General features: G+C 35.5%; 1 long non-coding RNA gene across 1 annotated transcript; it reads right to left on the bottom strand.

The window, feature by feature from the left end:
• Nucleotides 1-760: 760 nt before the first annotated feature.
• LOC103881543 lies at nt 761-9,621 on the bottom strand. Its single transcript, XR_001899543.3, has 3 exons — nt 9,552-9,621; nt 6,681-6,802; nt 761-1,520 (listed from the first exon to the last, which is right to left on the bottom strand). It is a non-coding gene; the product is annotated as an uncharacterized LOC103881543 (long non-coding RNA).
• Between the last annotated feature and the right edge of the window lie 2,697 nt (nt 9,622-12,318).

Genomic DNA, 12,318 nt, shown 5'->3' with positions numbered 1-12,318 from the left:
AGATAAATTATGAACTATTGCAGATATATTTTCATTTTAGGAAGAAGGAATAGGTATATCCCAAATATAAGAGTGCATTTTGGCTTCTGAATTTTTGATATTCCTGAGGCTTTTAGGTTATTTGCTCCATAAGGGAAGGGTCTGAGCAGAGATTGAGAGTTCCTTGAAACCAGGTGTCAGCAGCAGACAAGATGAGAATATATGCCTGGCTGCTCTTAATGTCCTCTTATAAAGGAACATGCTCCTAATGTCTTTTATAAATTAATGTAAAGAATAACCTTTATCTTCAACAAGACACTATCAACCACAAGGTGCTTCTGTTGACTCATTTTCATTGTCTTGTGGGAGTTTCTGAAAACACTGCAAGGAAACAAAAATAATTGAGATAAACATCTCTCTTCCTCTACCAAAAAGCTGTAGGATATAGCACAGGGATGATTCAGAATCCAGCTTTCTTATGAATCTGATGCCCATTCTAATTAGAGGAATACTTGTTTGGACATTTATAAGACATCTTGCATAAGAATGAGGGGGAGTTTCTCTGAGAGTAGTGGCAGAGATTTATTTGTAGGAGTGTTGATAAGTGTTGATAACAGCTGCCAAATACAATGGTGATGTCAAGATTAGTGTAACATGAAAGGCAGCCCCCAGTATTGACATCCCCAGGCTGTGCATCTACTTTTCCCTCTAGATTCTAGATCTGACTCCTTGCAGATGAATTACCAGGCATGATTTTTCTCAAGTCTTTTTTTTTTTTTTCCAAAAATGCCATGCTCCATTCTGCATGTCATTCAGCCTTAAGTGTTTGTAATAAAATTACCAGAAAGCAGAGACGCTTTGCAGCCACACAAGTGGCTTTTGAAATAAAATTCAAAAAAGCCACCAGTTTGTCAAACAGGTAGGGGAAAATGTGTCATATCATTTTGCAAATTATGACTACAAATATATTGAAGGCAGTCTTGTCAAGCTGATGTGTTCCTTCTGTTACTTCAACTTTATCTTGGTTGAGGCTCAGCTCTAATGAAGACTGGCATGGATGATTCTGGTTTGAAAAGGTCACAGTTATACCAAAGTCTATATAAATAACTTCGTCCTATTATGTCTCTACCGCACAGCTGCTCTTGAGTTTTTCTGGGGGAATAGACTAGGAGACCATAATCAAGGTACCAATTTATTGACAGCTGTTCTTAATAAATACAGCTCTTCAAGAAAATAAAGTAATTTAATGCATAATAATGTTGAATGCAGAAGTCGGATCAAAATTAGCTATTTCTTAATTGTTTAAAAATTGGAATTTCATTTCAGAGTAAGAATTATTATAAAGATAAAATAACAGTAATGCCATCACTATGAATCTTTAATCTACAGTTTGTGAATGTAAATTACTTCATCATGTTTGCATACTAATTTTTGAAAAGAAAGGTTTTATGGGTGACATCTTCATTTGTTACCATATCTTCGTTTGACAAGGCAAGCTGGTAAATTCATAGGTACGGGTTAAACTCATTCTTTCATTACATCTGGAATGCAAGAGTAAATACATAATTTATTAAATTAATTGGGTTCTTTTATTCAGATGTTTCCAAGGCGATTATCATGATACTTAAGTAATCAGACTCAATCTAAATAAATTAATTCAATAAAATATTGAATTGTGCCTTAATGGAATAATTTTATGAACACCAATAAGAACGAGTAGAAAAATCTTCCAGAAGTTTTAAAGAGCATCAGCAGGGGAAATGTGATCAATACAGGATGGCTGACTAGAATTTAACAAGTTAAGGAAATTACTTAACTGATTAGTGGAGGAGTGGTCATATTGCTCCCTAGTTCACTGAGAAACTTAAGGCTTTACAAATAAAAATACTCATTTTCCATCTTTTTTGTTTCCAGAATTGCTCCATAGCTTTTATCTCTCTTTTCCATTTTACTATTTCTCAGAAACAAATATTCATTTTTATGGAGGAATTATATTTATTGAAAAAAAAATCAGTGTATAAGTGGACCTGTGCGGTTCAAACCCAGGCCATTCAAGGGTCAATTGTAATTCTCTTAGTTCTCTGATTTAAAGTGCGTTATTCAATGCTTTTTAGTATATTCACAAAATTGTGCAACCAACACCACAGTCAATTTTAACACATTTTCACCTCCCCGCAAAATACTCTGTACCCATTTAGCAGTCATTCTCCATTCCCACCTCTCCCAGCCCCTGGCAGCCACTAATCTACTTCCTGTATCTATGGATTTATCTATTCTGGACAAGAAATATTTTAACTAGGGTCAATCCTTCTGCTTATGCTCCAATCCTATTTATTGTTGTATATTCTCTAGGGCTTTGATTTATCAAGTAAGTTCTTTAAATTCCTCCAGCCTTACACATCTACTCAGATGTCATGTCCATAGATGAATAATTTTCCATAGTTTCTCTTTCCCTTCTTCCCTGATTATAGCTAACGTTACCTCCTGCTACATTGCCTTACTTAATATGACAATTTTCTGATGGGATTTCTTCATTCTCTATCCTTTATACAAGACTAGTAATAATCTCTACTTACTTATCACTGCTTATCCTCTAAATCCCATGGGAAATGGTGACTTCTTCTGCCAAGAAAACTTTATGCATTACATGATCTCTAATCCCATTAAACAGAAATTCTTAACCCTACATTTATTTACCATACTCATCAAAGTCACCAATATCATGTCAGAAACCACAACTTCTATACTATATTTTACCCAGTTTATAGATTTATACTCAGTTAATTGTCAACAATTCTATGAAATAAGTTATTTCCCATTGGTAAATGACTGAATGGCAACTCAAAGTTCGTTGCTCAAGGCCACCCTAACAGCCAAAAAAAATGCAGCTTTCACAGTGGGGAGTGTAACGCATGATGTCTCCAGCTACTAGACTCTAAAATCCATCACCACGTGTGCATCAAGGTCACACTTTCTATGGTTGCTTTTTGCCAATGACAGAGTGCAGCTGGGATACTAATGCAGAATCATCCTGGGAGGTACAAGACTCCTCTGATGAATGACTTTGACTCAAGGGCATCCTGTCAAGTTTGTTGAAACGTACTGGAGCTATGCAGCAGTCTAAAACCTTCTTTCCCTCTTTCTCTTTCTCCTTCACAGGGGTTAGACTTACATTATGGTCTGACAACTTTCTTAACCTTCTCTGGCTCCCTCCCACTTTTTCTCATAGGCATTTTCCCCAATCAATCTCGGTTGCACTTCCAATTATGTCTTGTTATGTGCTTATCAGAGGACTCAGACTAATTCAGTCACACCACTACTTAAGAGGCTGGGCTAAAATTTGTGCTGTAGACTATTTATTTCCAAAGCTGGTATACTCAACTACTAATGAGAGTAAGGTCGTCATCCACATTCCCAAGCTTTTCATCCAGCTTTACTCTACCTCACTCTATCCAAACTAGGCCATTCTCCATTTCCACTCCACTGCCTTCCATTTTTCAATGACTTCTAATTTCCCCCTCAACATGAGTCACTCATCAAGGCTGACATAAAATACTGCCTATTTTTTGAGCTTTTTTTTAAAAAATAATTTGACTTAACTTGAACTCTTCCTTAACTGTATCTCTATTTGTACTTCTTAGTTTAAGAAAGATTTTACCATATTGTGTTAGGTGTTGTCAACATATGGAAGTTAGTTACATTCTCATTTCTGCTATTGACTTCCTGTGTGACCTTAATAATGGGACATTTTCATGGTTCACTGTGTTCAGTCTCAGGGTTAGCAGATATAAATAGAACAATTTCCAAGTTAGAGAAATAAGCTTGATAGTGCTGAGGTCTTATGAGACTTGAAAGTATATAAATAGTTGTGTACTTTAGCATTTATATCAAGATAATGGCTTATATTCATTAGAATTTCTATAGCATCAATGAAATAACTTGCCAGATATTACTGTAAATTGTAAGATTTCTAAGAATGTTTCTTTCTTTTCAGTGATATTTCTCACTCTCCCCCCACCCGTCTCTTTCCCTATCCCTCTTTCTTCCTCACTCCCTCACTTCCTTTCTTCCTTCTCTTTTTCTTTATTTATATCTCTTTCTTGGAAAAATAAGAAATAATATAAAAAGATTTGTTTCTATATTTAGTTAATAAGGGTATGGAGGACATAAGATTTCCTTGAAAGATAGTTAAAAATATAAGTTGATTGATCTAAAAGTTATTTAGAGTCTAGCTTTAAGAATCTATAGCTGCTAACATCACATAAAAGAAAGATGATTAGACTTTAAGTGTCTCTTGAAAAAGCATTCTATGAAGTAATCTTGTAAAAAATAAATGAATAAAATGAAAGAGAAACTTGATTTCAAGGAAGCCCTTAGATCCAAATGTTAATTTTATGGAAATACAGATGACTGGTGAACATGTCAAACGACACTACAGGGATGCAATCAGCAGCTAGGTTTTTTTTTTCTCCCCTAACATTTACATTGCAAGAGAGAAAACAAATTTACAGGGGATCCTTACAGAATAAAAAAGACTTAAACGTCTTATCAACGAATTGCAGTGTAACCTTATTTGATCTTGATTCAAATAAGCAGTAAGAGAAATAAAATATATGAGAAAATTGGAAATTTTAACATTAAGTAAATATTTAGTGATGTTAAGGAGCTATTGTACGTTTTTAAATAATCATTGTCATTGAGGTTATGTTTTGATATTTTAAAAGAGATATGGTTTAGAGCTACATACTAATATATTTTTTGGTCATGGACTCTGGGTACATGGTAGTTTATTGTGCTATTCTATTTTCTTTGTGTGAGTGTCCATAATAAACTGCCTGCAACAATTAATATAGGACAAAAGAAAAGGCAGTGGCTGAGAAGATAAGCCGCAGAGACTAACCTCCTCTTTTGCTGACTCCCTCAGACAGAATGTTTGATTCTGAAATGTGCCATATCAGTTCCTATAGCAGTGATGGCATCTCACGTATCAAGAGAATAGTCATAAGCACTAAAGCACAAGTGCCTGGTTGATCAGACATAATGTATTATTAACTAAAGGTAAGGATTACAATAGGCAAGAGATGTAGGCTACAGCTGTTTTTTTTTGCTCATTGTTTCAATACATCTTGTTTCTAGATGGAAAATCAAAATTACTCTCAGAAAGTATTTTCATGAACAAAGAGCCAAAATAAATATACTGGATGACGTTCTGAAACACTCTTATCAAGAGTATGTGCCCACCTTAAAGATAGGGATAAACCTACTGAGAAGACCAGGACACCTCTAAGCACCCCATTCTGATAAACAAGACCAGGATTATATTGAACAATATTTGCTGTTTGTCTCTTGTTTTCCAGGCTCAAGGCAGACTATTCTTGTTTTAAAATTGTCGTGTGTTCAGATTCACAGGGCATAGCTTGCTCATCAGTGCATCTGCAACAGCATAATTCCTAACACATAATAGGTCTTTAATAAATATTTGTTGAGCAAATGAACAAATAAACAAATTCACATTGATTTTACCTGACATTACATTAATTACATTTTAAAGTAGTATCTTTTTGAGGAATTTTGGGATTTTAAATAGTGGGCCATTCACTAAATGCAGTCGTTAATTTCATCAGTTTTGTATTAATGATCATTAGCTTTTGTGTCAAGGAGTGTAATTTCTGATTACATCTCCACACTCTGGGCTTGTTTCCCATAAGGAGCATATGGCATCACATCGTATAGAGGAAAGAGTGTGGATTTAAAGTCCAGCTCCAGATAATCTTTACCACGGTGACCTATTTGCTCTTTCCCAAGAATGACAAGCTCTCTTTGTCTTCCAGGTCTTTGCTCGTTCTGTTTCTTCTGGCCTAAATGTTCTTTTTATTTTTGTTTGTTTGACTGACCCTTACTTTTTCTTGAATACTCAGCTCAGAGTATGCTTCCTCCAGGAACCCTTCCTTAAGTATCCTTGGCCTCGGTGACATAATGTTCCTCCCCTATACCAAAAGACACTCCCTGCCTAAGCATGCTACCCTAGAACTTACTGAGCTACAGCACACTTATTCATTTGTGTTCCCCCAGCCTTGGTTGCTACTCCTACTCCATCTCATTTTAGAACACACACACACACACACACACACACAAAATAAAATATCTTAGAGTAGGGACTATGTCTTTATTCTTTGTATCCTCAGTCCCTAAAATAGTGGCTGGTATACAACAGACTCTCAGTAAATATTCACAGTTGCAGATGAGGCTTGAAATTAAGTAATCAAATGAAGTTGTCATGAAACTTAATTCCCTATTTAAGTGGAAACATTTTCTCTCTTGTGAGATCAAACAAACATATACAATTGACCCTTAAACAATGTGGGGATTGGGACACTGACCCCCTATGCTTTCGAAAATTTGCATATAACTTTTAACTGCCCCCAAACTTAACTAGTAATAGCCTTTTATTGACCTGAAGCTTTACCAATAACATAAACAGTTAACACGCGTTTTGTATATTGTATCTATTATATACTGTATTATACCAATAAAGTAAGCTATAGAAAAGAAAATGTTAAGAAAATCATAAGAGAAAATACATTTACAATACTGTAATATATTTACCCATGGTGTAATTTTACACCATCTATATACAAGATGAATTGTCAGTTTTAAATGGTGGGCAACCACAGCTGCAGACCTCAATATAGAGTACATACCAAGGAATTCAACTTTTTCCTGTAATGTCATGACTTTTCGCTGCTTCTTTGGAGTGCTTTCAGCATCACCAGTGGCATTTCATACCAGTCCCATGGTGTTAATTGAGGTTTATGGTATTGTACTAAACATGATGAAAAATAGGAGAGAACAGAGAGGGATCCTGTTTTACCGCAATACGCAATTTGTGGGAGAGATGAAGTGCTCAGGTGGAGATGACTAGTGTCACGTGGTGTTTTAAGTAGATACAACACTTAAACTCTCTGCAATAACAACAAGAGGTGACTACAAAATTATTACAGTAGGACCCTGTGGACTACAGTAAATTTTATGCAGTTACGATCTAATCTGCATCTTTATGTTTGTTTACATCCCTCCCAACTGTGAATGGCACCATGTCCAGTCTGTGTTTGTGTGCATAAATTTTGAGAAATTTTAACTTTTTACAAGAGATTTGTGTATATTTTATGATAGTAAATTATAAAATAGACTAGTATCTACATGTTTTTTGCATTCATGACATGCCTTTTTCTTAGTTTTTCTGGTATTTCTAGGCTAATTCACCTAAGAATTTCTTCAAATTGTCACAAATCGCCAAAATTTTTTCCGATATATTTATTGAACAAAATCTTCATATACCAAACCTAGGCAGTCCAAACCCATATTGTTCAAGAGTCAACTGTATTTCAAAATAATATTACTCCTATTGCTAATAAAAGAGCATCACCTTCACAACTAGTTTGACATCACAATGTCCTGGTATGATTGAAGGAGGATCAAGAGAATCCAGGCCTTCTGCCTGGAAGTAACGTCCTGGCTGTGTCACAATGCTCAATAAATGTTGCTGTTACAAAAATTTAGCTTATGGAACAAACCTGTTACATAATTTCCCAGGAAGAGTGACATTTAAGGAATGAACAAAGATCAGATAAATTTGGAGAGAGAAGATGAATACCAGATACATAGAGAAAGGTACCTTACTAGCTAAAGAGTATCATCAGGACCCAGAGTTAATAAGGAATTCCTGAAATGTTGAAGGTACTGAAAAATCAACTCACCTATCTCCCCTAGTACCAGTACTGAATAGAACCCACTTGCCTATGCTGCTGTCTAGAGATGCATAACAGGTCATTGGCAAATTTCCCCAAATTCAATCACATACCACTTTCCTGATTTTCCTGTAACTGAGTATCACCTTAACTATTGTTTAATATTTATATTTAAATTAATTCACTTTTAAAAATTAAATGTCAATTATAATCTTAGTCTCAAAAATAATATCTGTAAAATCATGGGTTAAATATGCTATATTTTTTGGATACACATTAAGATAATAAAATAACTACTAAAATAGTTAAATTCATCCCAAGTTGGGAAACACTTGTTTAGGACTTAAGAAATTAATCTTCAAAATTAGATCAATTGAGTTTTAATTACTGAATATAAAATTTACTTGCACAAATCCTTGGACAAATTATTTAAACTATCTTGGCTTCAATTATTTGTCAGAAAAACAGGGTCAATAGTAGTGCCTATATTTTAGAGTTCTGAGAATTAAATACAAGAATACCTATAAAGAATTTAGCACACTGTGTCTCGAGAATATAGCAGATATTCAGTAAAGGTTAACACTTACATATATCTTAATCATCAATAATGATAGCTCTCAAATGTTATATAGCCTTTTTCTCAAGGAACTTCAAATATATTCTTTTCATTGACATTACTTCATTTATACTAGATACCTCGTAGCACTGGGTGGTGTTATCTCCATTTTATTCAGCTGCATTTTACTGATACATAAGCCAGCTAACCTGTGGATTTCCACTATATCCTTACTAGAATGTTTCTCTATTTAGGTTTTTCTGTGTAATTAAGGTTGATTGGCATCATTGTATAACCAAACATTTAAGGAACTGTTGTATAAATGGGTTAAACTATCCAAAGGAATAAAATAAATCATTAGGAAGAAACACATTTAGAAAAGTTATTTTACAGAAAACCTGATCTTCATGGAGGCTATTAAACATAGATACATCAAAACAGATGCACATGCATTTATACATAGAAATATGAGCTTTGCAAAAAAAAAAAAAAAAGGATCTTGGGATGAAAGAGAGTTCTCTTTCTGTGAATGTTCCTACAAGCACGAAGGAAGATGATCATTTAGATAAGCAATATGGACAAGACTTGTATAGCACTAAGAAATACGTATTATGCCAAATTACAGGGGAAATCAAGGATGCTGGGGACAGAAGGGGATTAACAAATTACTCTAGCTTTTTTTTAAAAAAGATTGCTTTTTGAAATTTTAAATCTTTAGTTTTATTTATATGAGTTTCTGTTATTACTATTAGAAAAAAAAAATTAAGGCATGATCTGAGGTTAGAGTTGAATGAATGAGAGCTACTATTCTAAAGCTTAAAATTCTCCTAAGTCATAAAATTTTAATATCAGTGGCCCCAAATTTTAAATTTTCGTTATTTATTTAGTCTAGTCTATTGAGCTTAGTCTCAACAGTAACATCTCTGGCCCTGTTGCTTGTACCTCACAGCTTCACTTAGCATTCCAGTTCTGATACATGTGGTTTGTGCTACTTTTCACCTCTATATAAAATGAGCTAGTCTGTCATTTTAACTGTTTATCCCTCAGGGTGTTTTTGTTACCCAGTAAATACTATATAAAGATGAGATTGAAGATTTTCAAACATCTATCTATAGAAATAGCATAGGTTGGCTATTTGGATACATGTGAAAGCTGAATTTTTATATTCTCTTTGAGTTTCTCTTAAGATGAAAAGGAAAATTGAGTTAAGCAGTTTTTCCACTCAGTTTGTGCCCTTTCTCATCTTTCTCTTACCTCTTATATCTTACCTGTTTTGTCTTTAGTTTCTTCCCCTCTCACCTTGTTCTTTTTTGGATGTCCTGTGTTTGCATATGTTCTACACTGAATTCTTTACTATGATAGAAAATAAATTCTTTTAAAATTACCAGTTCTTCCAATAAATTTTTTTTTATATTTCTTTCTATGTAAACATCATTCAGTTTGTGGGGAAAATCTAATACAGGAAACTGGGTGGAGTAAGTCTACTGAATAAGAACAAATAAAACATTAGAGTTCTTTAGTTTAGAAATATAAAGTTTAAACAATGATTTTCATTGTTTTCCTTGATACTGATTGAGTGCCTTGTATATTTCAGATCCTCTATAGACTATTGATGTATAGCAGTGAGAAAAGAAAAAAGAAAAACGTTTGCTCTCAATGAGCTTGCATTTAAGCATCTGTAAAAGATATGATAATATTTCTAGTCAGTTAGGTTTCAAGGGCTTGAAGCATATGTAATTGGGGAGGTGATAGTTTAAGGAAAAAAGGATACAAAATCATAAATGAAAAGTTGGATCTATAATTGAATGATTATTTAGAATTAGAAAAACCTCACAAAATTGCAAATGCGAAGAGATATGCTTGGTGGTGGGCACACAGGCACCATCAAACATTGTGATGAAGGGGAATATCTGAAATGTTTCTGTAGCATTTGAGAGAGCCTTGGAAATGACTGAAGTGAGCCACCAGGTCCAAAGCAGGTTCAGATAGTGGATATAGTGCAACCTTGGACACCTAGGACAAGAATAATGGGTGCAAACCTGAAACTATTAATTTTAAGATATGTTTCTCTGCCGTGAGTTAAAAATATTTATGGGGCAACCCAATGGAATTTTTTTTCCTTCTGGGTATTAAACTGCTTTCCCCAGGAGGCAATGGATGACACTGGAGCAATTAGTGGGATGTCTTGGGACCATTAAAAATGCGTCAAGAGAGCGGCAGAGCAAAATGGCCAAATAGAAGGCTCCACTGATCATGCCCCCTGCCAAAACACCAAATTTAACAACTGTTTACACAAAACGCACTTTTGTAAGAACCAAAAGTCAGGTGAACGTTCATAGTACCTGATTTTAACTATCATTGAAAGCAACATGGAAAAGGGTAGGAAAGATGATCTTGAATTGCCGATGCCACTGCTCCCCTATCCCCTGGCAGCAGCCATGTGACACAGAGAGAAAGTCTGTGTGGTTAAGAGAGGGAGAGCACAGCAATTGTGACTTTGCATTGAACTCAATGCTGCCCTGTCACAACAGAAAGCAAAACTGAGCTGAACTCAGCTGATGTCTGCCTACAATGGGGGCATTAAGACCTGTCCTGTCCAGAAGGAAATTGCCCACCACAGCAATAGGAATTTGAGTTCTGGCAAGCCTTTCCACTGCAAGGTAAATGGCTGTGGGGCACTAAATAAACTTGAAAGGCAGTCTAGGCCACAAGGACTGCAACTCCTAGGCAAATCCTAGTGCTGAGCTGGACTCAGAGCCAGTGGACGTGGGGAGCATATCACCTACTGAGACACTAGCTGAGGTGGCTAACAGAGTACTTGCCCCTCCCACAAACACAGGTAACACAGCTAGCAGTTCCAAAAGAGACCCTTCCTTTCAAATAAGGAGAGGAGAGGGAAGAGTAAAGAGGACTTTGTCTTGCATCTTGGATGCCAGCTCAGCCACAGTAGGATAGGGCCCTGGGCAGAGACATGAGGCCCACATTCCATGATCTAGGTCTGGATGACATTTCTAGACATACTCTGGGCCAGAAAGAAACCTGCTGCTTTTAAGGAAAGGACCCAGTCATGGCAGCATTCATTACCTGCTGACAAAAGTGCCTTTGAGCATTGAATAAAGAGCAAGCATAGCCAGGTGTATGGCATGGGACTTGAGTGAGATTCTGAGATGTACTGGCTTCAGGTGAGATCAGCACATTCCCAGCTGTGGGAGGTAGCATGAGAGACTCCTCATTCAGCTTGAGAGAAAAAAGTAAAGACTTTGTCTTGCACTTTAGATACCAACTCAGATGCAGAGGGGAAGGGAGCGGGGGAGAGGTGCGGGTAAAACACCAAGGAAGATCTTGGGGTTATGGAATCCTTGGTTCTTAGACAGCATTTCTTGACCTGCCCTGGACCAGAGGAGAGCCCACTATCCTGCCCGCTTTCATTGCTGTTATTCAACATAATACTGTAATTTCTAGCTAGAGCAATCAGGCAAGAGAAGTAAGTAGAGGGCATTCAAACTGGAAAGAAAGAAGTCAAAATATACTTGTTTGGACAAATATAATCTTGTATTTGGAAAAGCCTAAGGATTCCACCAAAAACTATTAGAACTGATAAAAAAATTCAGGAAGGTTGCAGAATATAAAATCAACGTAGAAAAATCAGTAGCCAATAATGAATAATAAGAAGAAATCAAGAAATGCCATTTACAATAGCTACAAATAAAATAAAATACCTAGGAATTATCATAACCAAGGAAGTAAAAGATCTCTACAATTAAGGCTATAAAAAACACTGATGCAAGAAATAGAAGAAGACATGAGAAATGGAGAGATATTCCATGTTTATGAATTGGAAGACTCAATGTTGTTAACATATCCATAACACCCAAAGCAATCTACCAATTTAATGCAATCCCTATCAAAATATCCATGACCTTCTTCACAGATATATAAAAAACTATTATACAATTTATATGAAACCACAAAAGACCCAGAATAGCCAAAGATATCCTAAGCAAAAGAACAAAAGTGGATCAATCACATCAACTG

Source organism: Papio anubis, chromosome 2 (assembly GCF_008728515.1).
Source record: "Papio anubis isolate 15944 chromosome 2, Panubis1.0, whole genome shotgun sequence".
Classification (NCBI taxonomy): Eukaryota; Metazoa; Chordata; class Mammalia; order Primates; family Cercopithecidae; genus Papio; species Papio anubis.
This window is presented reverse-complemented; position numbering and strand designations above follow the sequence as displayed.